The sequence below is a fragment of the Carassius auratus genome, unplaced genomic scaffold (assembly GCF_003368295.1).
Source record: "Carassius auratus strain Wakin unplaced genomic scaffold, ASM336829v1 scaf_tig00214405, whole genome shotgun sequence".
In the NCBI taxonomy this organism is placed as follows: Eukaryota; Metazoa; Chordata; class Actinopteri; order Cypriniformes; family Cyprinidae; genus Carassius; species Carassius auratus.
Window position 1 is genome coordinate 281851 of NW_020527645.1, and position 27930 is coordinate 309780.

The window sequence follows — 27930 nt, forward strand, 5'->3', positions numbered from 1 at the left end:
ACACGATGCCCTCTGGGCGTAGACAGCAAACGATTGCTTAAACACGGTCAATAACTTCAATAACTTTAAAGCACTGTTGTAGCTTCCCTAGTGCAGAACGAGGTCCCAGCGTGTCTCTCTCTCCTTCTCTCTGCGGTGACTCGGCTTATATCCGGTCTCTCCACGCCAATTACTGCAATCAAACACACGTGTTCGTTAATTGCATTTGACCTACTTACGCCTCGCTCTGCTCCCTCCGTCTCTCTCCCGTTGCGGATTCCGCTAAACCACGCCCCCCTCGCCACAGCCATTTTTACAAGAATTGTGATGCCTTTGGTGCAAAAAACTGAAGCTGATGATCAATGTACTTTCCTGCAGGCCAGTCATACCAAAGTACACATCCAAATATACTACTGCTTGGTTCAGGGATCAGTCATAGAATGTACTTGAGTGACCTGTTCAGTCTCCAGGCTTAATTCTCATTTCAAATATCTGGTTGAATTTGAAGAAAGCAGTGGCAATGTGAAAACCAAAGATTATCAGTGATCTGAAAGCTTTTTCAGGTGTGGAATGGGCCAAAACTGTAGTAGAGAGGTGACAGAAGCTTCTAAACATTTATAGACAGCGTTTATTGGTGATTTTAAAGAATAAAAGATTCTGCACAAAGGGGGTTGAATAATTTTGAACATGAATGTTTAGAGCCAATTCGAATTTTATCATGATTCATCAATGTTCCATTCTCAGAATCACTCAAAAGTGTATTAACAAACTTTCTCTAATACTTTACTGATGCCTTTGTTAAATTGATTTCATAAAATGTTATCCTCCACAGCAAATTGTCTTGCAAGTCAAGGGGGTTGAATAATTTTGATTTTAACTGTAAACCAGTGCCAGTGCAGTGTTGACAGGACCAGGCTAATATGGTCATACTTCCTGGTTCTAGTAAAAACTCTTGCTGCTGCATTTTGGACTAGCTGTAGTTTGTTTACTAAGCAAGCAGAACAACTACCCAATAAAGCATTACAATAATCTAACCCTGAGGTCAAAAATGCATGGATTAACATTTCTGCATTCAACATTGAGAGCATATGCCATTATTTAGATATATTCTTGAGATGGAAAAGGGCAGTTCTAAAAATGCTAGAAAAGTGGTTTTCTAAGAAAAGATTGCTATCAAGTAGCACACCTAAGTTCCTAACTGATGACGAAGAATTAACAGAGCAGCCATCAAGACTTAGACAGTGTTCTATGTTAATACATGCAGAATTTTTAGGTCCTATAATTAACACCTCTGTTTTTTTTAGAATTTAGCACTAAAAAGTTACTCGTCATCCAGTTTTTTATATCAAATATGCATTCCATTAGTCTTTCAAATTGGTGTGTTTCACCGGCTCGCGAAGAAATATAGAGCTGAGTATCATCAGCATAACAGTGAAAGCTAACACCATGTTTCCTGATGATATCTCCCAAGGGTAACATATAAAGCGTGAAGAGTAGAGGCCCTAGTACTGAGGCTTGAGGTACTCCATACTGCATTTATGATCGATATGATACCACTTCATTCACTGCTACGAATTGATGGTGGTCATATATGTACGATTTAAACCATGTTAACCCTTAAGGCGCCAAGGTTTTTTGGAAAAGAAATGTTATATTTTGACATAAAGATTTCAAAAGCTTGTGGCTTGAAAGGGCTAAAACATAGAGATCTACTGTCAATTAGAAAAATGTTTGGCATGATCAAAAGTTTATGTGGGGTGTAAATATACTAATCTAATTTGCATATTACGACGTCACCAGGGGCTGCTATCTCGAATTTCATAATATTCAGGAAATATTATATATTGAATTGGTGTTTGAACATATTTGCATGTTTGTGTGTGTGTGTGTGTGTGTGTGTGTGTGTGTCTTTTATCCTCATTCCAAATTATCAGAAAAGAGTAACCCAACAATAAAACAGGAGAAAGTACTAAATTATTACTGTATTACTACACTATATAGTAGTAAATCACATGTGAACAGTAGCCTACTTTTTGATCAGTTCATCAGTAATATTCAGGACATAATAGATATTGAATGGATGTTTGAACTTATTAGCAAGTTTATTTATTTATTTAATTATTTTTTGTATTTGATTCAATACAAATGATCAGGAAAAAAAAATGAGAAAAGTAGTACATTATTACTATATTACTGTGCCATAGTAAAATACATGTGCCTATTTTTTGATCAGTTGACCAGCTATCTTGCCAATCAGGTATCTATGTTACAGAGTTCATAGTATGGTTCCCCTTATTCATTGCATGGCACTGCGCAGAGCGCACATTCTCCACACAGACTGCACATGTACTGTCTGCCGGCCGCGCATTAGAGCATGCGCGATCAGCACCCGCATCCCCGTTGAGCAAAGGGTCGAAATGATTGCTTGTTTGTGCTTTGTGAACACTCTCGCCTTGCACGGCGGCACCATCATGCTGCAAAGATGTACCGCGAGACATGCGATCATTAGATGGCCAATCGTCATTTCCAAAAAGCAAATATTCCCCTTCAGAGTCAGAATTGGTGAACAACATTTGCAACACATCCTCGCAGTACAACTTTGTATTAGCCATCTGACGATTTTCTCTCATTAATCTCACCATTTACACTCATGCTATGAAATGAATTGCTTCTGCATCAATAACATGAGAGCTCACTTGCTCTGCTGTTTCCTCAAACACTTTGAACAGAAACAATGCATAATGTTGGTCTAGAATCAAAGTACTACATGTCTGCCATCTAGTGGAAGGGAATACAAATGAGATATTACACCATATAAGGAACTACAGTCTATTTTATTAAGGATGACATCTTGTCGCAATTTTGCGACTTTGGTGCTTAGAGGGTTAATGCACTTCCATTAATGCCAACAAAGTGTTCAAATCTATGCAAAAGAATGTTGTGGTCAATTGTGTCGAATGCAGCACTAAGATCCAATAGAACTAATAGAAAGATACAACCACGATCAGATGATAAGAGCAGGTCATTTGTAACTCTAAGGAGAGCAGTCTCAGTACTATGATACAGTCTAAAGCCTGACTGGAAATCATGTAAAGTTACGTATGTAACCCTGGTTCTTCGAAAGAATGAGATGCTGCGATGAGAACAATTGGGGAACACCCCCAGCGTGACACCTCTGAATAACATGTGTAATCAGTCCAATGGACGGGTGAGACATCATAGCCGGGTGACGTAAGAGACCAGGATACATAAAAGCATGAGCGGCGAAGCCGGTAATCAGCCTCAAAGGACGAAGCAAGCGGCAGCCAGAGTTGCCGGAAGTGTGGCATTGCGACACAGCATCTCGTTCATTCGAGGAACAAGGGCTACATACATAACCTTAGACCTTCCTCTTCAGGAACTCGAGCTGCATCGAGAACGATTGGGGAACCAGAATGCCAAATCTCTTTCCTAGTGTGGAAGGGCCCAGCTAAAGCAAGAGAAGGAGACAGGAGCCTGACAGAAATCGGGGACAACCCGTCCAATGGCCAAACTTCAGAAGTAGTGAGTCTTGACCCCCAGGAGAGGGGAGATCAGAGGACTTGAGGCTTAGGATAGCATCTTGTACACCGCTTCGCATAAGCTTCTTCTAGCCGGAGGCCTCGGCCTCAGCGCACCATGGAGGAAACATGTAACCAGAGGGTTTCTGCCCACTGATTGACCATCGAGAGGGGTGCGGTAGGCCAACTTGGCCACCACGTAGACCTTCAGAACGGAGTGGGTCAACCCTGCGGAGAGCCTCCAGCACTATATCAACAGGGCAGTTAACTGGGTCAAGCTGGCTGTCTCCTCACCAAGAAGAGAAAAGCTTCCACTTCAAGGCATACAGCTTCCTCATTGAGGGAGCTCTGGATTGGAGAACAGTCTTAACAACCTCGGTTGAGAGACCAGAAGCTAAGAATTATGGCTCCTCAGAGACCACACCTACAGCCTCTAAGCTCCATGCGGGGGCGCACCCTCCACCTGCTAGAAGAGATCTTTCCTGAAGGGATCCTACCATGGAGTGCCGTCAAAAAGAGAAATCAGGCCCAGGAACCATACCCGGCCTGGCCAGAATGGGGCTACTAACAGCAGCCGGACTCCGTACGGCGCACTCTCTCCAGAACTCCCGGGAGCAGAGCAATCGGGGGTAAAATGTACAGATGAAGCCTCGGCCATATCTGTACCATGGCATCCAGCCCCAGTGGAGCTGGATGAGTCAGAGGAAGCCAGAGGGGACAGTGCGATGTCTCTCAAGTCTTAAACAGATCCACCCTGACTCTGGCAAACCTCTCCAATTCTGCTTCATCACCTCGGCGTGATGCCGCCATTCCCCGGGCCTTGGCCCCTGCCTCAACAGGAAGTCTGCTCCAATATTAAGATGCCCAGAAATGTGGACTGCTCTGAGAAAGAGGAGTTTACTCTGGTACTACACAAGGATCTGCATTGTGGTCGAATCCCACACCACGCCCAGATAAATGGTTCTCTGTACTGGAGAAAGCACACTTTTCTTGGTGTTAAGTCTTAACCCCACCTCTTTCATGTGAGTGAGAACGACACCTTGATGCCGAACCGTCATCTGCTCTCATTGAGCTAATATCGACCAATCATCAATGTGGTTGAGTCGTGAAAGTGTGGGGTGAGAGTGCAAGGCCAGTGGAAGATTCATATTGGTAGGGTTTTGCCCTCAAAAGCAAACCTCATGAACTTCCCATGAAGAAGGATGGAGATAAGTGCATCTTTTTGATTGATCGTGACGCACCAGTCCTCAGACTTGGCCTGTGCAAGCGTGCTGAACTTCAGTCCCCTGACTGAGCAGTTCAAAAAGCACAGATCTAAGAAAGGACACAACACCTCATCCTTCCTCGGAACAGTGAAGCCGGCTGTAGGACCCGGACTCTGCAACCCAAGGAGGGACCACCTCAATCGCCTCCGTCCTCAAAGACAGTCTACTTATGTTCCATTACCAGAGCCTGCTTGGGGCATACCAGAACTGGATTCTGTGGCCTCTCACTACAGTGTGCAGGACCCACTGAGACACATTTGGCAGGAGTTTTCACGCTGTCAAAAAGTCTACTAAGGGAATCAGCCTCTCAAGACTGATCTCTGGTGTCATCAGAGCAATTAGCTTGGTGCCCTGAAATGGTGCACCGGCAGGAGACGGCCGAACTAGCTGCTCTGGAAACCTCCCAGGAGGTCGCAAAACCTCTTAGCACCGCTACATTTCCGGGTGGTAACTGAGAGAAGCACTCGCCGGAGACCGCTGCGCCCTGAAACACCGGCAGGGTTGGCAGATCAATCTCCTGAGGGCACTGAGGAGAGACAGACACCATGTAATACGGTGTACACTGCTCTTCCCCAGAGGGGCCTGCCCTCCGAGGTCCTGAGCCACAGCATCAGGACTCTCGTAGCTGAAGTCTCCTAAAAATGACAGTCTTCAGACCCACGTCGTCTGCTAGGAAGACTAGACCAGAGCCTGCTCGGGGCAGGAACCCGTGAAGCACATTTTGCAGGGGCTCCCACACCACCATGTGACCTCCTAAGGGAACCAGTCTCGTGAGACTGGCCTCTGGTGCGCCTAGAGCCACTAGCTTGGTGCCCTGAAGCAGCGGACTGGCAGGATGCGACCTCTGTAGAGGTAGCGAGCCTCTCAGCACCGCTACATTTCCGGGTGGTAACTGAGAGAAGCGCTCGCCAGAGATCACTGCACCCTTGAACACCGGCAAGGTTGGCAGAACGATCTCCTGAGGGCACTGAGGAGAGACGGGCACCGTGTAATGGGGTGTACACCACTCTTCCCCAGAGGGAGCTGGCCCTTAAAATGTCCTAGGCCTTAGGAGTCAGGACGTTACGATGAAGGCAATCCAGCAAAAACAACGGTTCGCAGAAACTGCTTTCCACTAGAAGCCTTCGGCCTGGGAGCGCCACTTTAACTCTAGTGTCTGCGGAGTACAAAAGTGACACCCCCGGCATGATAATAATTACCGCAGGGCTGGAACACAGTTGGGACTGCTCCACCCAGCAGCCCCTGACCGCCTCAACCTCCTCAGAGGAAGAGAGGTAAACACGTGTTCTCACAAAAGAAATTAAATCCCTAGAGCCCCTGTACATCTCACTTCACATAGTCAGATAAATATGTCATTTTATTCTTTAGAATTAAATAGTAGTCAACAACCAGACGAGTCAACACGGTCTGGTGTAGAAAAACTCACATAAAAATGAAACAATGTAATACACACGTTGCCACAGCAGTGCACGTCTTTTTTATTTAATTTTAAATTAAATTTTTGCTATTCAGTCACACAAACAACATCAATCTCCTCAGAGAAAGATGAATGCTGCAGCGAGCTCTGCCTCCTAGGACGAAGAAACTGCAGTGTGGGTTTCCAAGCTTCAAGAACGAGCTCTAGATCTAGTGAACACGGGTGGAGATTGGACGCGCCATCTCCAACCCGTTCGCCAGGTCATGTGCGATTCCCGCTATCGCATTCACCACCGTGCATCAGCAGCAGGGCAAACGCAGGACCGCATACACTGACACACTCCTCGGAGCATGCCCGGCCAGAGCGGAGCGCTGAACAGTGAGAAAAGCACAATCAGCCCCCCGAGAGCCGACTGCGCGAACTCCACTCTTCATTAAGTGAAAGTGAAAGTGAAGTGACATTCAGCCAAGTATGGTGACCCATACTCAGAATTTGTGCTCTGCATTTAACCCATCCGAAATGCACACACACAGAGCAGTGAACACACACACACACACTGTGAGCACACACCCGGAGCAGTGGGCAGCCATTTATGCTGCGGCGCCCGGGGAGCAGTTGGGGGTTCGATGCCTTGCTCAAGGGCACCTAAGTCGTGGTATTGAAGGTGGAGAGAGAACTGTACATGCACTCCCCCCCACCCACAATTCCGTCCAGCCCGAGACTAGAACCCACAACCCTTCGATTGGGAGTCCAACCCTCTAACCATTAGGCCACGACTTCCCCATTAATGCTGCTTATTATAATATTAGGCATAATATGCTTGTGTAACTGGTGCTTGTGCAACTGATGCTTGCGCAACTGGCGAGCTCATCGATGCCTTTCCAAATCAATCTCCTCAGAGAAAGACAGGCAGAGCGTTGCATCCTCTCATCGGGGAGAAAGTACCGCAAACGCGGGCTTCCGAACCCCCGAGAGCAGGCGCCGGATCTGGTGGTTAAGGAAGAAGATAGGGAAGAAGAGGAGGATACTACCTTTTCTAGTATCTTGGACAGAAAAGGGAGATTTGAGATCGGTCTAATTAACTAGTTCTTTGGAGTCAAGTTCTGGTTTTTTGATGAGAGGCTTAACAGCCAGTTTGAAGGTTTTGGGGACATATCCTAATGACAATGATAGTCAGTCATAATAGTCAGAAGAGGATCTATGACTTCTGGAAGCACCTGTTTTAGGAGCTTAGATGGTACAGTAGGTGGCCAGCCTTTCTGGGGCTTACCGCCGCACGGTAACTGTAATTCAGTCGCGTGTTAAAATCATTCGCGAAACTACCGCCAGGTGGCGCAAAGGGACGGATTGCGAAATGAATGTAATTGTAAAATGAGATAAAAGAAGGAAGTAAAACAACAATAACATTATGATATAACATTGTAACATTTAAAAAAAAAGTTGTTTTTACAATTTGTTAATTTTTTAAATGTAGGATAGTCTTAGACTACAGTCTACTAAACAAAAATTAAAAGAAGACCTTAGCACAAAGAGTCATATGCATGCTATTTTTTATTAAACAGTAAATAAATATAAGGCCTATATTTTATATATATATCAGCTAAATGTTATAATGTCATTTTCATTTCGATTCATTCTTGGTTTAAAAAATTCTTCAGGTTCCATATGCAGAGTGAAATGGGAACGGTCCAGCATTTAGCAATAATTAGTATTAACTCTGTTATTATTCTTGATTTTTCAAACTACCGGCATTTTTTAATTATGCCCTATGTGTGACCAAAAATTAAGTATTATTTGTTTCAAATTGCACATGTACAGGCAGAGTGAAGAAGCTCATTGCTACTCGAACCTGTGCAATCTGTCAATAAAAGAATATGAAGACAGTCAGATGTGCAATAATTCTGGGAAATTGCAGAGCTGGCCATCAGCCTGCGCATTCAGAAGTATAAATTGAAGAAGTCTGCGTCCGCGCTGGCCGTGTACGCGTCCGGATTGCTCATGCGGAAAATATAACACAGGCGTTACAATCGCAACTTCTTTGTGCTGTTACTCCTTTCAAGCTGAATCTCACAAAATTGGTCAGCTCCCAACAGCATCAGGTGTTTTATTTATGGGCTGTAGAATTGTTAATTTCAATGAATGTAATAGATCATATATCATAATAGTTAGGCTATAATATTATAAATCAGGTTGGTTTGTATTGCTGACGTAATATGTTAATTATATGCATAGACTTGCACTTAGACCATAGAGCGGCCCGCTGGAAAAAAAGGTTGAGAACCACTGATATAAAGGTTGCTGTCCCATTTTATACAGGAATTGTTCATTTAAAAAAAAAATCAAATTATATTGTTAGTTCTAATTATATTGTTAACACAAGTTCATTTAGAACTTTTTTTTAAACTTATAAACTCCTTGAGAATTTAAAGTTAGTTTAATAGTATTTAAATTCAAGTTAAAAAAAAGGTTTTAATTGCTTAAACTCCTTGAGAATTTAAAGTTAGTTTAATAGTATTTAAATTCAAGTTAAAAAAAAGGTTTTAATTTCTTAAATTATTTTTATTAATTAATAATATGTTATCATGTTTATTCTTGTAAAAAAATACGTGTTTATTCTTTAGGAAAACAAGGGAAAAAATAAGGGACAATCCGAATATTTGTTTTGCTTTACCTATTTATGTAAGCTACAATTATTCAAATAATAATAATAATAATAATAATAAAATAATGAAATTAGTAATGGCATGGATTTTAGAGCATAACAACTGAAGGTTTATGAAACATTAGCCAATAAAGCATTTTTTAAAACAACGGAACTTAAAGTTGTGAACTAAAATATCATTTCAACCATACAGGATGTGAATAAATAAAATGCATAATTTTCATAACATTTCATTATTCATAAAATGCATAACGTTTCTGGTGTTTGGATATGTAGGCTACTTCAATATAATGAGCTCCAAGTTTAAGAATAGTCCTAGACTTCTCTCTCTCTTTAACAGCATTAGCTCAATGATATACGTCTTCCTTCTGTTAGAATTTTCCTGCCTTGCTAAATGTTGGGCTCATGATCAATAAGTTCGCCTCAGTAAAGTCAAACCGCAGACAGTGAAGCCTCGGAGACCCGCGCGCTGTGAGGCAGGAACAGAGGACTCCGCTTGGTCTTAAAGCCTCCCGCAAACATCCACGATCACAAATAACAATGATTTTCGTAAAATAATGATTAATTATTAATTGATGATTTGTTATTATCATTATGGTCTTGTGAAAATAATAATATGGGCTGTGAGAAAATTATGAAGTGTAGTGCAGGCATGTTTAAGCCCAGTAACACACCGTTCCTCAAAACACAGACTGAATTCTGTTCAGCTATTCCTTTTCGTTTAAAAACATTTCAAGCTTTCTGTAGATATATTTTTTTATGTACCTATGTGAGACACCACGATATTATGTTAATTAAAAAATTATATATTCATTATCATGAAAAAACTAGAAAAAAAGTTTGTGGAGACAAACTTTAAGTTGGCTTGAGAAAGCCTGACCAGAAAGTTTGAAGAAGCTTAAAGAAGTTAGAAGTTTATAGTTTAAAGTTAGATTGATAGATTAGTTGAAAGAAAGATATATTAGTTAGAAAGAATGACAGTTAGATTACTTAGAAAGAATGATATAGATTAGTTCAAAAGAAAAAATGATAGATTAGTTTGACAGAAAGAATTAACATGTTTCTAGCATGATTAGCAAGTTACTAGCATTTTGTTAGAATGACTAGCATGTTGCTAGCATGTTTCTAGCATGATTACCATGTTGCTAGCATGTTTCTAGCATGACTAGCATTCGACTAGAATGTTGCTAGCATGATAAGCGTGTTGTTAGCATGTTTCTAGCATTACTAGTATGCGACTAGCATGTGGCTAGCATGATTAGCATGTTTGTAGCAAGCGACTAACATGTTGCTAACGTTATTTTAGCATGATGCTAGCATGTTTCTAGCATGATAAGCATGCGACTAGCATTTTTCTAGCATGATTAGCATGTTGCTAGCATGTTGCCAGCATGTTGCTAGCATGATTACCATGTTGCTAGCATATCGCTAGCATTTTTCTAGCATGATTAACATGCAACTAGCATGTTGCTAGCATGATTTTACCATGATTAGCATTGTTGCTAACATATTTCTAGCATGTTTCTAGCATTATCAAGTTGCTAGCATGACTAGCATGTTGCTAGCATGATAAGCGTGTTGTTAACATGTTTCTAGCATGACTAGCATGCGACTAGCATGTTGCTAGCATGATTCTAGCATAACTAGCATGTTTCTAGCATGATTAGCATGTTAATAGCATGTTGCTAGCATATTGTAATCATGACTAACATGTTGCTAGTATATTTCTAGCATGATTAACATTTGACTAGCACGATGCTACCATGTTTCTAGCATTATTAGCATGTTGCTACCATGTTTCTAGCATGATTAGTGTTGCTAGCATGTTGTTCACATTTTTCTAACATGACTAGCATGTTGCTAGCATGTTTCTAGCATGTTTCTAGCATGATTATCATGCGACTAGCATGTAGCTAGCATGTTTCTAGCATGATTAGCATGTTGCTAGCATGTTTCTAGCATGATTAGCATGTTGTTAGCATATCGTTAGCATGTTTCTAGCATTATTAGCATTTCGCTAGCATTTCGCTAGCATGTTTCTAGCTTGATTAGTTTGTTGCTAGCATGTTTCTAGCATTATTAACATGATTTTAGCATGTTGTTAACATGTTTCTAACATTATTATAATGCGACTAACATGTTTCTAGCATGATCAGCATGTTGTTAGTATGTTTCTAACATGTCTAACATGTTGTTAGCATGATTTGACCATGATTAGCATGTTGCTAGCATTTTTCTAGCATGATTATAATGTTTGCTAGCATGTTTCTAACATGACTAGCATGCGACTAGCATGTTGCTACCATGATTAGCATGTTGTTAACATGTTTCTAGCATGATTTTAGCATGACTAGCATGATGCTAGCATGTTTCCAGCATGATTAGCATGCGACTAGCATGTTGCTAGCATGTTTCTAGCATTCGACTATAATGTTGCTAGCATGATAACCGTGTTGTTAGCATGTTTCTAGCATTACTAGCATATGACTAGCATGTTGCTAGCATGATTTTAGCATGATTAGCATGTTGCTAGCATGTTTGTAGCAAGCGACTAACATGTTGCTAGCGTTATTTTAGCATGATTAGCATGATGCTAGCATTTTTCTACCATGATTAGCATGCGACTAGCATTTTTCTAGCATGATTAGCATGATGCTAGCATGTTTCCAGCATGGTTAACATTCGACTAGCATGTTGCTAGCATGTTTCTAGCATGATTAGCATGTTGCTAGCATGTTTCTAGCATGACTAGCATTCGACTAGAATGTTGCTAGCATGATAAGCGTGTTGTTAGCATGTTTCTAGCATTACTAGCATATGACTAGCATGTTGCTAGCATGATTTTAGCATGATTACCATGTTGCTAGCATGTTTGTAGCAAGTGACTAACATGTTGCTAGCGTTATTTTAGCATGATTAGCATGATGCTAACATGTTTCTAGCATGATTAGCATGCGACTAGCATGTTTCTAGCATGATTAGCATAATGCTAGCATGTTTCCAGCATGGTTAACATTCGATTAGCATGTTGCTAGCATGTTTCTAGCATGATTAACATGTTGCTAGCATGTTTCTAGCATGACTAGCATTCGACTAGAATGTTGCTAGCATGATAAGCGTGTTGTTAGCATGTTTCTAGCATTACTAGCATATGACTAGCATGTTGCTAGCATGATTTTAGCATGATTAGCATGTTGCTAGCATGTTTGTAGCAAGCGACTAACATGTTGCTAGCATGTTCCTAGCATGATTAACATGTTGTTAACATGTCGCTAGCATGTGACTAGCATGTTGCTAGCATGATTAGCATGTTGTTATCATGTTTCTAACATGATTAGCATGGGACTAGCATGTTGCTACCATGATTTTTTTCATGATTAGCAGGTTGCTAGCATGTTTCTTGCATGATTAGCATACTGCTAGCATGTCGCTAGCATGATTTTTTTCATGATTAGCAGGTTGCTAGCATGTTTCTTGCATGATTAGCATATTGCTAGCATGTCGCTAGCATGTTTCTAGCATGATTAGCATGTTTCTAGCATGACTAGCATGCGACTAGCATGTCGCTAACATGATTAGCATTTTGCTAGGATGTTTCTAGCATGACTAGCATGGGACTAGCATGTTGTTAGCATGATTTTTTTCATGATTAACAGGTTGCTAGCATGTTTCTTGCATGATTAGCATATTGCTAGCATGTCGCTAGCATGTTTCTAGCATGATTATCATGTTTCTAGCATGCGACTAGCATGTTGCTAACATGATTAGCATTTGGCTAGCATGTTTCTAGCATGACTAGCATGCGATTAGCATGTTGCTAGCATTATACCATATTTACCACGATTTACCATAGTTTACCATGATTTACCATAGTTTACCATTATTTACCACGATTTACCATAGTTTACCATGGTTTCTATAGTATACCACGATTTACCATGTTCAAGTATGATTTACTGATTCTAGCATGATTTAGCATAGTTTACCATGATTTACCACAATTTACCGTAGTTACCATGATTTTCTATAGTAAACCATGATTTACCATGTTCAAATATAATTTACTGATTCTAGTATGATTTATCATAGTTTACCATGATTTACCATAGTTTACCATGATTTACCACGATTTACCATAGTTTACCATGATTTACTATGGTATACCATGATTTACCATGTTCAAGTATGATTTACTGATTCTAGCATGATTTACCATAGTTTAGCATGATTTACCATTATTTACCATAGTTTACCATTATTTACTATAGTATACCATGATTTTCCATGTTCAAGTATGATTTACTATGATTCTAGCATGATTTACCATAGTTTACCACGATTTACCATAGTTTACCATTATTTACCATGATTTACCATAGTTTACCACGATTTACCATAGTTTACCATTATTTACCATGATTTACCATAGTTTACCATGATTTACAATAGTTTACCACGATTTACCATAGTTTACCATGAGTTACCATAGTTTACCATTATTTACCACGATTTACCATAGTTTACCATGATTTACCATAGTTTACCACGATTTACCATTATTTACCACGATTTACCATAGTTTACCATGATTTACTATAGTTTACCACGATTTACCATAGTTTACCATGATTTACCATAGTTTACCATTATTTACCACGATTTACCATAGTTTACCATGATTTACCACGATTTACCATGTTCAAGTATGATTTACTGATTCTAGCATGATTTATCATAGTTTACCATGATTTATGATCTATGATAGATAGATAGATAGATAGATAGATAGATAGATAGATAGATAGATAGATAGATAGATAGATAGAAAGAAATAGAGTTTGAATGAGTTTAAAGTGATTAGCATGAAAGTCTAATGGGCTTTGGAGCTTGGGTCATCTGAACATCCTGTCAATGAAAGTCTATGGGCATTTTTATGATTTTTAATTTAAATTTTTAAGAAAACTGTTACTCAAACCAGTCTGAAAAGATATAGCACACCAAGTCAGAACAGTATGAAGGTCTGACCGAGTTTGGAGTATGTAACTTGAACGGTCTAGGAGGAGTTAGTGTCCAAAAATTTTCCGGCCAGAAAAATAAGAAGAAGAAGAAGAAGAAGAAGAAGAAGAAGAAGAAGAAGAAGAAGAAGAAGTTTAAATAGGATTTCAGTAAGTTGGCTTTCTCAAGCCAACTTAATAAAGTGATGAGACGGCGCCTCCCTGTCATTAATGCACATTAATAATTTTTGCAGAAACACTTGAATATGAGCTTCTTATCACGAGTAAAATTCATGCCAACAGCCAACATATTTAGCTTGATCAGAAGGTTGACTGCAAGAGTCGAGCGAGATGTTAAGAGTTTGTCTGTTTCTTTTACTGATTATTTTCGGGTTAAAGCATGATTTAAACAGATTCACACTCAATCGCTTTCGCAATAATGCGTTCAAACAAATGTAATCTTACAGTCAGGGCCGGTGTCCTGACATTTTATCCTACCCTGTCAGATTTTCCTACGCGGGTTTACTGCGCACGCGCACATCAATATCCCGTCCTTTGTCTCATGCTAAACAACGATATTTAATGTATCTGCATTACTGTAAGGGTAGGTTTAGGGCTGGGGTAGTTGTAGACTTTAATAAAAACGCAATCTAATTGGTAGAAAATAATATTTATTGTTGGTTTCCTGTAACTGTATCCCTTTTAGCTACAACCGCGAATATAACACATAATTACTGTATTTGCAGTACTGTAAGGGTATGATTAGGGTTGTGTTAGGTGTAGACGTTAATAAACCATAACTTTACAGTAGAATTTTCGTTGTGGAATTGTACTACCCACTGTTTTGGTGGGAGGTAGGAAAATCTGACAGCGTAGGACAAATCGACAGAACACCGGCGCAAGCTCAAATGCCGCTCTAGGCAGAGCACAAACGTGCCTCCCCCACCTCACATTCACAATTAGGGATCCTTAAGATGAATGTAAAAAACTTTTTTTATCTATGAAATTACACTAAAATAAAAACGTGCAAGCATGTTTTCAGAGTTTTTTTTTTTCATTCTGCAAAAAGGTGAAAAGGGACACAATGCAACAGCTGCGTATAATTTCTGTTTTATGCTAATAGATAGTGTACAGAATAAAACTAAACATATGCACACAACTCTTTAGCTCACAAAACTGGAGGTTTCGATTTTGTCTTGACTGATACACACATTCAAACACCTACATTTCAGAAGCGTGCGCGTCGGGCTTTCGCAGCGGCAAACGCTTTGATTGCGTCCTCGAGTTTAACTTGTATTTCAGAGATAATTTTTATCAGTTTAAGCTTTGAGAAACTGCGTTCTCCAGATCTCACAGCGATGGGGAGAGTGAAAAGCACTCTCAATGCTACAAAACATTTGTAAAATAGTTTTCCATCCCTTTTTCACAGATGAATTTAAGCGCATCCAGTGGTTTAGATCCAGCAACCAGGTGTCTGCCCAAAGCAGTCAGCTCTTCAAACAATTCATGCCCATCAACATCCAGCGAGTCTCCATGAGTCAGGGCCTTTTCCAGTCCTAAGCAATCCTGAAGAACTATTTTGTATTCTCCTTTTCTTTGAGAGATGCGATGTCACATAAAAATCCAAATACCATAGGCGCCATGGTCTCTAAGCAGCGAAAAGCGCTCTTCCACGGAGGCGATTACTCATGACCAAATAATTTTATTAGTTTTGACATTTTTGAATATACATTAAAGTATTTTGCATGATAGACCTACTAGGGCGCTGCCGGGCGGGAATTTTTATTCGAAATGTAAAGTTGTTTTTATTTATAGTTACTAAAAAATCTGTTGAAGTGCCATAATTGTAACCTATGTGAAACAAACAAATAAATTAATAATTCTCTCTCTCTCTCTCTCTCTCTCTCTCGCCTTCTCGCCCTAGGCGGCTGCCTAGTTCGCCTATTGAGAATGAGAAGTTGTCGTCATAGCACAAAGCCCCTCCCTCGATATCACGGTCTCTGCCACGTTGGAAGGATACCGGTGGCGAAACAGGATTGTTTACATGTGTTGTTAAGAGGAGGTTCTCGCAATTCTGCACTGTTTTAACATGCCTGGAAGTTACTGCTGCGTTAAAAACTGCTGCAGTACCTCACACGATACATATGGAAAACATAGGAACAATGAAATACAGTTTTTTTTAGGTTACACCAATCGCAAAACAGCGGTATTTGGAGAAGCTCTCAAGCGGCACAGAGACCTGGACCATTTACCTCCACGCACACATATGGACATTGGGAATTATATTGTTTTTGGTTTAAGTTACTACACAATGCAGGAGTTTAAAAGCCACAAGTCTTTGGAAAGTTAACGAGGCTTTCTGCTGTGGCTGGGTCCATTTACAGCAGGTGATGAAAACAGTGTTGTACTGGCCAAAGTAAGTTTATTCACATGCGTGCGTATTGTAATTACATTGCATTTAGAATTAACTGCGACTGAACACTAGATTGTAACGAGATGTTCAATGTATACGAACATTTCCAACATGTTTTGATGTATGCTAAAGCTGTGTATGTTTAGTTATAATTTGATTTTAACCCAGTGACACATACTGTACCAGGTTTTTGTGTTGGGGGCTGCAAAGTGGACAAACCAGTTCTGGGTTAGCTAGGGTAGTTAAATGTGTGATTGCGAGATGTAAATGTCCGGGTTAGATTAAGCCATTAACAGCGTGAATGCAAAATGACTTACATTATAAACAATATAATTCCCAATGTCCATATGTGTGCACTGAGGTAAATTGTTCAGGTCTCTGTGCCGCTGCTGGGAGCTGCCTGAGAGCTTCTCCAAACACCGCTGTTTTGCACTTGGTGTGAGCTTGTTCCTGTAAGGTATACTTTCTTTCGCCTTATGTTTTTGCATTGCTTTACTTTCTCCCTTTTCTTTCGCGTATTCGTAGATCCGTCTCGATCTGTTCCGCCGACAAAATAAATGCGCAAAAATGAAAGCGCTCTGAAATGTTTAGTCGCGCCTCTGTGAAGTTCTGAAGGCATTGCCCCTGGCAACAGATAGCGTATCCTTCCATCAGGGCCGACTGGCTCAGACCCCTCCCAAATCAACCCAAATCGGCACGTGACTTCTCATTCTCAATAGGCATGCGCCGGCCCTGCTTACAGTGCTACATTATCAGCATGCTATCTGATTTTGAAATCTTGAAGAAGTTAATCAATCTGTTTAGATAAAATAACTGACAAAGATGTTATTTTCATCACAAACAAAATTTTCACAGCAGAAAGCAGCAATTAAAGATGTAGCTAATGCTTAAAATTTTATTAGTTTGGCATGTGGTATAGGGAAAAAAGTTTACACATAGCTTAAGCCACTTTGAAACTCTCCTGTTATTTTTTTATTATTATTATTTTATATGCTTTGTTATGAACATACCATTTCAAACATACTGAAATACTTTATTCACGGAGTGAAGGCGGAGCGTGTTTCTGGTATCAGTGCACGCGGAGGAGAAGTTGTTGCTTCTCACAGACTCTGCTGCGAGTGAGAGAGATGTTTCACCTGACGAAACGAACATCCGCCAAAAATCAACCTGCAGCAATGCTTGTTCATCGACTTGCCAAGCTTTACTTTTGTAGGTCCCATGGCAGTAAATAATTCAATAATATGACCATGTAGTCAATACAGATATTTAATAAAAACGTTAAAACAAGCAGGGCTGTAAAATAAAACAATAAAAAACGCATGCCAGGTCTACACCGGACAGGAGTGGAACGATCAAACAAAAGACAACAGAACACAGTAATGGAAACACTGGACACGATCCCCATCAGTGAACTGATGCTCGTTCCGTTTATTAAGAAATGTTCTGACACTGCGTTCAGATGATTTGACACTATAGTGTGATGTCATCAAGTTTAGACACACTTTTCGCTGTGGGGCACAGATAACAACTCTGGTGTCGGGTGTAGACACAGACAGTGACTGCTCTATTTACAAATAAGTTCTATAAGAAAAAAAAAAAATCTAAACCAGCGGCAAAACGAGATGGAAATATAAACTAGAAAAAATATTAACAGGTCCTCCATCCGTGACACCGACTCACTGCTGAGCTGCCAGTTTTAATCTGAACAGCTTTTAAAGCTGAGTGTATGGTTAAATGCACGATGGGCTAGTATTAAATTAATCATCTTTTTGCAGTTATAAATTTGACTGCTAAATGAATGATAAAGAACTATATTAAAACTTGTTTTGTAAAATTTCTTTGTCATTTGAATATTGATTTAAAAACCGGTTTAAATCATAAATCAGATTTAAAAAAAAATAAATAATAATAAATAAACTGGGATTTTTTTTAGGCCATATGATATTACCCTACTTTAAAAGCAAGTAAAGAAGGTTCCCTTTAAAATTACTTTAGTTGTCAATTACTAAAGCTTTTTTTTTTTTTACATCGTGTGAATGTTATTGATTATGATGAACCTGCGTATAACCGTGAGGATGTTTTATTAATTCTTTAGAGTTTCAAAGATTTAATCGTGCCGGTTTCGTTTCTTGTTTTAGGCAAATTAGGCCTAAATAATGGGAACAAAATTATACAGTGCTTCACATTTAAACATGCAACAATTTCTTAATCAGTTTACAGACAAATGTATTTTTCCCAATAGGTTATGTCAAAATAAAGGGCAGGTAATAACAAAAATGCATGTTGTTTTATTAAAGGAAAAAAGATATTTATATTTAAAATATAAATTAAAATATAGGCATAATATATTAAAATATTGACATTTTGCATATTAATCCATGTAGCCTACCCCCCTAAAATAGGCTACCACTTTTAATGCTCGGATGCAAAGTAAACCACAATTTATTTTGTATAATATAACGCATAATTAATATAATATAAATAAAACTGCACACCTTTTAAATGTGTCAAATCTAAAATATGGTTTAATACCATGTAGCTTAGAAAATATAAGCACAGACTCTTTCTCTTTCTCGTTCTAAGAAATGCACATAACTTCATAAATACCAAACTTTCTTCTGAGTATTAAATATTAAATATATTAAATATTTAAACTATAGTGTTTTTCTTTTATTTTCCGTGACTGAAGCAGTCAAATGTAACACATCAGTGAGGCAAAACTGATGTCTATTTGGGAAAATGTGCTTTGATGCATTTGTTTGATAACTTGTGGTTAAAGCGCCACTCAGCGGTCCAAAGCTGCAAATGCACTTTACACCGCCGCGGCAGTAAGTGTGGCGGTAAAAGCGGCGTTTTGGATGTCTACTTAGTGTATATGGTCTAACATACATGTTGTTGGTTTAGATCAGGGTTCCTCAAATCTTGCCCTGGAGGGCCAATGCGCTTCAGAGTTTAGCTCCAACCCAGATAAAACTCACCTGCCTGTGATTTTCTAATTATCCTGAAGATACTGATTAGCATGCTCAGGTGTGTTTGATTAGGGTTAGAGCTAAGCTCTGCAGGAAAATGGATCTCGTGGACCAGATTTGAGGAACCCTGGTTTAGATGATTTAACAAGTTTATACAATTCTTCCTCTCCTAAAGTAGAGAATGAGTGGAACTGTTCCTCAGGGATTCTATAGTGCACTCTCTGAGGCGATACTGTAGCTTACGGCTGAATGGTTAAAATTTTATCTTTAATAGTATCGATTTTAGAAGTAAAGTAGTTCATAAAGTCATTACTGCTGTGATGTTGGGAAATGTCAACACTTGTTGAGGCTTTATTTTTTGTTAACTTAGCCACTATATTCAATAAATACCTGGGGTTATGTTTGTTTTCTTTAAATAGAGAAGAAAAGTAATCGGATCTAGCAGTTTTTAATTTAATGCTTTTCTGTAGGATAGGTTACTTTCCCACCAACCTCTAGTTTTGTTTTCCTCCAGCTATGCTCCATTTTTCGGGCTGCTCTCTTTAGGGTGCGAGTAGGCTCATTATACCATAGTGTCAGACTGGTTTCCTTAACCTTCCCTTAAGCGTAAAGGAGCAACTGTATTTAAAATGCTAGAAAAGAGAGAGTCCATAGTTTCTGTTACATAATCAGTTGTTCTGAGGTTTTGGATATGCTAAGGAATTCAGATACAGCAGAAAGATAACTTAAAAAGCAGTCTTTTGTGGTAGAAGTGATGGTTCTTCCATACTTGTAACAAGAAGTAGAATTTACAATTCTGGCTATATGAAGCTTGCACAAAACTAAATAATGATCTGAGATATCATCACTTGGCTGCATAATTTCAACACTATCAACATCAATTCCATGTGACAGTATTAAATCTAGAATATGGCTCCACTGTCACTGCGTGCCTCCGCTTACTGAGCGAGCACTGGATCAAACGGTCAAGGCTTCATACATGTCACATTAGCAATTGTACAGGGTAATAGTACGGGTGTTCGAATCCTCAAAAATGCTGGAAAATAATGCAGTGTTTCATTGTTAATTATAAGTGCTTGGATTTAAATAAATGCCTGGATATGCGCGCATTATTTGCTTCTTACTGAATGGGTAACCATGGTTAATTTTATAAGCAGCTCAGCTCGAGTCTGCGCCTGTGGCTGTGGAGTGTTCTACTAACGCGAGCCCTCCGATAAAGAGAAAGTCTGCTTGGTGTTTTCCACGGGAGAGCATGCGCTTGAGCATATATATATATATATATATATATATATATATACATATATATATATATATATATATATATATATATATATATATATATATATATATATATATATATATATATATGTATATATATATATATATATATATATATATATACATAAACAGAAACCAAAAATCCTTGCTCAGTAAAACTACATTCTGAGACCGCAATGCATACAATCATATGCAGGGTTCCCCAGCATCAGGGTAGGTATTATTCGCATTATATAATCACACACGGTGTTAAATGCTACAGTCTTGTCAGATCATGTGTCTCTGGACTGGACTCTCTCGAACATCGTCATCACAACAGCGGAACGATGTAAACAAGAATTAATTTGTGGCATAGTCCGCAAAATGCAGTGGAATCGTCAGTCATCAATAAGGGATATTTTGCATGTTCTGTACATTAAATCCAGAATGGATTAACCATCTGTTTTGCTACAAAAATCACATATCGAAGGATGTATGAACGTGTCATTCTCCCACAAACATTAATCGTATTGTGACAAAATCTAAGGACATCATTATTGTAAGGACATTCATACAAACCGTTGTACCGGTCCAAATGCACTGCCTGTTGGCAATTTGATGATTTGTCTAGAACAATGAATTGCTAATGCGAATGTTTTACAAGAAAGGGTGTCCGTGGGGTATCTGTGCATGTGCTTAACTAAGGTAAGAGTATTATGCAAAAAAAGGTAATTTACCCAGTCTAAAGTGCTGCAATATTAAATGTCTTTAGAAGTGCTTGGATTTACTCTAGGGCTTAAGAACCCTGGTGTACCTTTCTCTGAACAACAGAGGGCGACAAAGACTAACCATCTTCTGGAGAGAAAATATAAAAAATGCTGCTATATAAAAAATAAATAAAGGAAAAGGGGCTGCTGTTTTATCCCGCTGGGAGATCAACCCTTGCCGCGATACCTGAGGGGGGTGCTGTTATCCCTCAAGCAAGGGACAAACTCCCCCTCAGCAGGAGAGAACACCCTTTGCTGCTTTGGCTGCAGGGGACTGCTGTTTATCCTTCAGCAGAGGATGAACACCCTTGCTACTTAAATAGAGATGGAGAAGGTAAGGTTGAATGAGAAAAAAAAAATAAAGGAAAGGGGGCTGCTGTTTTCTCTTGCGGGAGATCACCCCTTGCCGCGATACCTGAGAGGGCGCTGTTATCCCTCAAGTGAGGGACAAACTCCCCCTCAGAAGAAAGGGACTGATGTTCTCTCCAGCTGGAGAGAATACCCTTTGCTGCTTTGGCTGCAGGGGACTGCTGTTCATCCTTCAGCAGAGGATGGACACCCCTGCTACTTAAAATAAGAGGGGACTTGCTATTCTCTCCCTCGCTTTTAGAGGAGAGAACACCCCTCTCCTACCATAGGCTGCATTAAGGACATCTCTATAACCTTATCTTTCTCTTTTGCAGGAAGGAAACAAGGAAACGCTATTCTCCTACCACTCATATCAAGCTCAGGGACATGCTGCTCATTTGCAGTTCTCCCGCTGGAGAAAATACCCTTCGCTGCTATTGCCAGCTACCTTAATTATAGAGAGGCCCACTATTCTCTGCATCATTAGAAGGGAGAATACCCCTTCGCTAGCCAGTAGGCTTCATTAAGGATATATCAATAACACTGTCTTTTCTCTTTGCAGGATTGGAACAAGGCTGGTTTTGGGGGGTTCTTCTTCAGGCCGTAATATTAGAGATAAAATTGCAACCATTCAGCCGTCAGCTACAGTATCACATCAGACAGTGCACTATAGACCCCCTGAGGAACAGTTCCACTCATTCTCTACTATAGGAGAGGAAGAATTGTATAAACTTGTTAAATCATCTAAACCAACAACATGTATGTTAGACCCTATACCATCTAAGCTCCTAAAAGAGGTGCTTCCAGAAGTCATAGGTCCTCTTCTGACTATTATTAATTCCTCATTGTCATTAGGATATGTCCCCAAAACCTCCAAACTGGCTGTTATTAAGCCTCTCATAAAAAAAAAAAAAACAAAACAAAAAAAAAACACAACTTGACACCAAAGAACTTGTTAATTATAGACCAATCTCGAATCTCCCTTTTCTGTCCAAGATACTAGAAAAGGTGGTACCCTCACAATTATATACCTTCTTAGAGAAAAATGGTATAGGTGAGGATTTCCAGTCAGGATTTAGACCGTATCATAGTACTGAGACTGCTCTTCTTAGAGTTACAAATGATCTGCTCTTATCATCTGATTGTGGGTGTATCTCTCTATTAGTTTTATTGGATCTTAGTGCTGCGTTTGACACAATTGACCACAGCATTCTTTTGCATAGACTGGAACACTTTGTTGGCATCGGTGGAAGTGCATTAGCATGGTTTAAATCATACTTATATGACCGCCATCAGTTCGTATCAGTGAATGAAGATGCATCATATCGATCACAAGTGCAGTATGGAGTACCTCAAGGCTCAGTACTAGGGCCGCTACTCTTCACGCTTTATATGTTACCCTTGGGAGATATCATCAGGAAACATGGTGTTAGCTTTCACTGTTATGCTGATAATACTCAGCTCTATATTTCCTCGCAGCCCGGTGAAACACACCAATTTGAAAAAACTAATGGAATGCATAGTCGATATAAAAAATTGGATGACGAGTAATTTCTTACTGCTAAATTCAGAAAAAAACAGAGGTGTTAATTATAGGGCCTAAAAACTCTGCTTGTAATAACCTAGAACACTGTCTAAGACTTGATGGCTGCTCTGTCAATTCTTCGTCATCAGTTAGGAACCTATGTGTGCTACTTGATTGCAATCTTTCCTTAGAAAGCCACGTTTCTAGCATTTGTAAAACTGCATTTTTCCATCTCAAAAATATATCTAAATTATGGCCTATGCTCTCAATGTCAAATGCAGAAATGTTAATCCATGCATTTATGACTTCAAGGTTAGACTATTCTAATGCTTTATTGGGTGGTTGTTCTGCACGCTTAGTAAACAAACTACAGCTAGTCCAAAAACGCTGTCCTGTCCACACTGCTCTGGCTCCCTATCAAACATCGTATAGATTTTGAAATATTGCTTATTACTTATAAAGCCCTGAATGGTTTAGCACCTCAGTATTTGAATGAGCTCCTTTTACATTATACTCCTCTACGTCCGCTACGTTCTCAAAACTCAGGCAATTTGATAATACCTAGAATATCAAAATCAACTGCGGGCGGCAGATCCTTTTCCTATTTGGCACCTAAACTCTGGAATAACCTACCTAACATTGTTCGAGAGGCAGACACACACTTGCTGTTAAAATCTAGATTAAAGACCCATCTCTTTAACCTGGCATACACATAACATACTAATATGCTTTTAATATCCAAATCCGTTAAAGGATTTTTAGGCTGCATTAATTAGGTAAACCAGAACCGGAAACACTTCACATAACACCCTATGTACTTGCTACATCATTAGAAGAATGGCATCTACGCTAATATTTGTCTGTTTTTCTCTTGTTCCGAGGTCACCGTGGCCACCAGATCCAGTCTGTATCCAGATCAGAGGGTCACTGCAGTCGCCCGGATCCAGTACGTATCCAGACCAGATGGTGGATCAGCACCTAGAAAGGACCTCTACTGCCCAGAAAGACAGCGGAGACCAGGACAACTAGAGCCCCAGATACAGATCCCCTGTAAAGACCTTGTCTCAGAGGACCACCAGGACAAGACCACAGGAAACAGACGATTCTTCTGCACAATCTGACTTTGCTGCAGCCTGGAATTGAACTACTGGTTTCGTCTGGTCAGAGGAGAACTGACTCCCAACTGAGCCTGGTTTCTCCCAAGGTTTTTTTCTCCATTCTGTCACAGATGGAGTTTCGGTTCCTTGCCGCTGTCGCCTCTGGCTTGCTTAGTTGGGGTCACTTCATCTACAGCGATATCATTGACTTGATTGCAAATAAATGCACAGACACTATTTAAACTGAACAGAGATGACATAACTGAATTCAATGATGAACCGCCTTTAACTATCATTTTGCATTATTGAGACACTGTTTTCCAAATGAATGTTGTTCAGTGCTTTGACGCAATGTATTTTGTTTAAAGCACTATATAAATAAAGGTGATTGATTGAATAAACATTATAGTGCTGTCAAAATAAATGATCAATCCAAGTAAATAATCAAAAACTAAAAAAGTCCTCATACCTTCTTGATTGATAGCTTCCTGTATTCACTACATACAGTATTGTTCAAAATAATAGCAGTACAATGTGACTAACCAGAATAATCAAGATTTTTAGTATATTTTTTATTGCTACGTGGCAAACAAGTTACCAGTAGGTTCAGTAGATTGTCAGAAAACAAACAAGACCCAGCATTCATGATATGCACGCTCTTAAGGCTGTGCAATTGGGCAATTAGTTGAAAGGGGTGTGTTCAAAAAAATAGCAGTGTCTACCTTTGACTGTACAAACTCAAAACTATTTTGTACAAACATTTTTTTTTTTTTCTGGGATTTAGCAATCCTGTGAATCACTAAACTAATATTTAGTTGTATGACCACAGTTTTTTAAAACTGCTTGACATCTGTGTGGCATGGAGTCAACCAACTTGTGGCACCTCTCAGCTGTTATTCCACTCCATGATTCTTTAACAACATTCCACAATTCATTCACATTTCTTGGTTTTGCTTCAGAAACAGCATTTTTGATATCACCCCACAAGTTCTCAATTGGATTAAGGTCTGGAGATTGGGCTGGCCACTCCATAACATTAATTTTGTTGGTTTGGAACCAAGACTTTGCCCGTTTACTAGTGTGTTTTGGGTCATTGTCTTGTTGAAACAACCATTTCAAGGGCATGTCCTCTTCAGCATAGGGCAACATGACCTCTTCAAGTATTTTAACATATGCAAACTGATCCATGATCCCTGGTATGCGATAAATAGGCCCAACACCATAGTAGGAGAAACATGCCCATATCATGATGCTTGCACCTCCATGCTTCACTGTCTTCACTGTGTACTGTGGCTTGAATTCAGAGTTTGGGGGTCGTCTCACAAACTGCCTGTGGCCCTTGGACCCAAAAAGAACAATTTTACTCTCATCAGTCCACAAAATGTTCCTCCATTTCTCTTTAGGCCAGTTGATGTGTTCTTTGGCAAATTGTAACCTCTTCTGCACATGCCTTTTTTTTAACAGAGGGACTTTGCGGGGGATTCTTGAAAATAGATTAGCTTCACACAGACGTCTTCTAACTGTCACAGTACTTACAGGTAACTCCAGACTGTCTTTGATCATCCTGGAGGTGATCATTGGCTGAGCCTTTGCCATTCTGGTTATTCTTCTATCCATTTTGATGGTTGTCTTCCGTTTTCTTCCACGTCTCTCTGGTTTTGCTCTCCATTTTAAGGCATTGGAGATCATTTTAGCTGAACAGCCTATAATTTTTTGCACCTCTTTATAGGTTTTCCCCTCTCTAATCAACTTTTTAATCAAAGTGCGCTGTTCTTCTGAACAATGTCTTGAACGGCCCATTTTCCTCAGCTTTCAAATGCATGTTCAACAAGTGTTGGCTTCATCCTTAAATAGGGGCCACCTGATTCACACCTGTTTCTTCACAAAATTGATGACCTCAGTGATTGAATGCCACACTGCTATTTTTTTGAACACACCCCTTTCAACTAATTCAACTAATTGCCCAATTGCACAGCCTTAAGAGCGTGCATATCATGAATGCTGGGTCTCATTTGTTTTCTGAGAATCTACTGAACCTACTGGTAACTTGTTTGCCACGTAGCAATAAAAAAATATACGAAAAACCTTGATTATTCTGGTTAGTCACATTGTACTGCTATTATTTTGAACAATACTGTACGTCTGCTATGTCCAGTGTGTGTGTGTGTGTGGGGGGGGGGTAACGAGTTACAAAGTTGGTATAGCCTACTTATCACAACATTGTCATTTGCGTCGTCAATCGCAAACGATAATTTATTAAAATGTCTCGCTACCGAACTACCTACAGTAGCTTAATTTGTGGAGGATGAAGAGAAAGCAACCATTTGGTAAATGAGCCAGTTAGAAATAATAACTTTTTAGTAGGGTCCAGTGCCTTTTCGATGCTTTTAAAATGGTACTGGCACCTAAACGGTGCCTGAACCGATACTTAAAAAAATAAAAAAAAACAAAAAAAAAAAAAAACCTATGGATAACATTAAAGAAAATTACAAATATTTAAAATAAATCCATAGCTTTCACCTTGGATGCTCTTATTTCCCAAGTTGTGCTTCCCTTAATCTAAGGCTAATAAATGTATTTCACAATCTGGGTCATTTAATACAATTAATTTTAATAATAATCTAGTGCGATTTTGAATGTACAAGTAGTCTGACAACAGCAAAATGAATGTTTGGAAAAGTAAACTGATATTTTATACTGACAGACTAAAAGTAAAGTATGTATGATTAAATTAAGTATATTTAAATAATTGTAATTAAAGTATGTGTTTGTTCATATGTGTAAAGGGCTAGATTGTCGCTGGAGGAAACAACTGTATATCCTGGCTGGAGTGTGATGCAATTTATGTTGTGTGCAGGTGCGATGGATCGCGTACAAACCAGTAGGGTGTCGTAATGGTATTTGTTCATACTTCTCATCCAACCACAATCAAATTCACTCCATCCGGATAGAGTGATTTATCTGGATAGGTTTTTTTGTTTTGTTATTTTCTAATGATGACAAGCCGGAATGAAAACAAGCCGAAATGAAATAGCAGTAAGGAAGTTATTTTTAAAATGTAAGGAGTAGAAAGTACAGATACTTGCGTGAAAATGTAAGGAGTAGAAGTAAAAAGTCGGTTGAAAAATAATTACTCAAGTAAAGTATAGATACCCCAAATTTCTACTTAAGTAATGTAACAAAGTATTTGTACTTCGTTACTTGACACCTCTGTCAGTGAGCAGCAGACAGCACACCCTGATGCTTTTCTCATCATAGCTGGGGATTTCAACCATGCTGACTTAAAGAGTGTGTTTCCAAAAATACACCAACATATTAACTTTCCAACACAAGAGGAGGGGGCTCATTTTAGACTTAGTTTACACCACACAGAGAAGATCTTACAAACTGGAATATGTTTTCACATACAATAACACCACTGACCTCCAGGAGACTGTCACTGCCTACATCAGCAATTGTATGGATGATGTAACAGTCACAAAAACCATCACTGTCTAGGCCAACCAGAAGCCATGGATGACAGGGGAGGTCTACACACTCCTGAAGACACGGGACACTGCCTTCAGAGCTGGAGAAGAGGTGGGCTTGAGAAGAGCCAGGGCCAACCTGTCCCGCAGCATCAGAGAGGCTAAGAGACAGCACTCAAGGAGGATAGCCCATCAATTCAGCAACAGCAGAGACACTCGGAGCCTGTGACA

General features: G+C 39.5%; 1 protein-coding gene across 3 annotated transcripts in view; it reads right to left on the minus strand.

The window, feature by feature from the left end:
* The window catches only part of plxdc1 (plexin domain containing 1), a 293884-nt gene that overhangs the window by 160371 nt on the left and 105583 nt on the right, over positions 1-27930 (minus strand). The window lies entirely within an intron of this gene.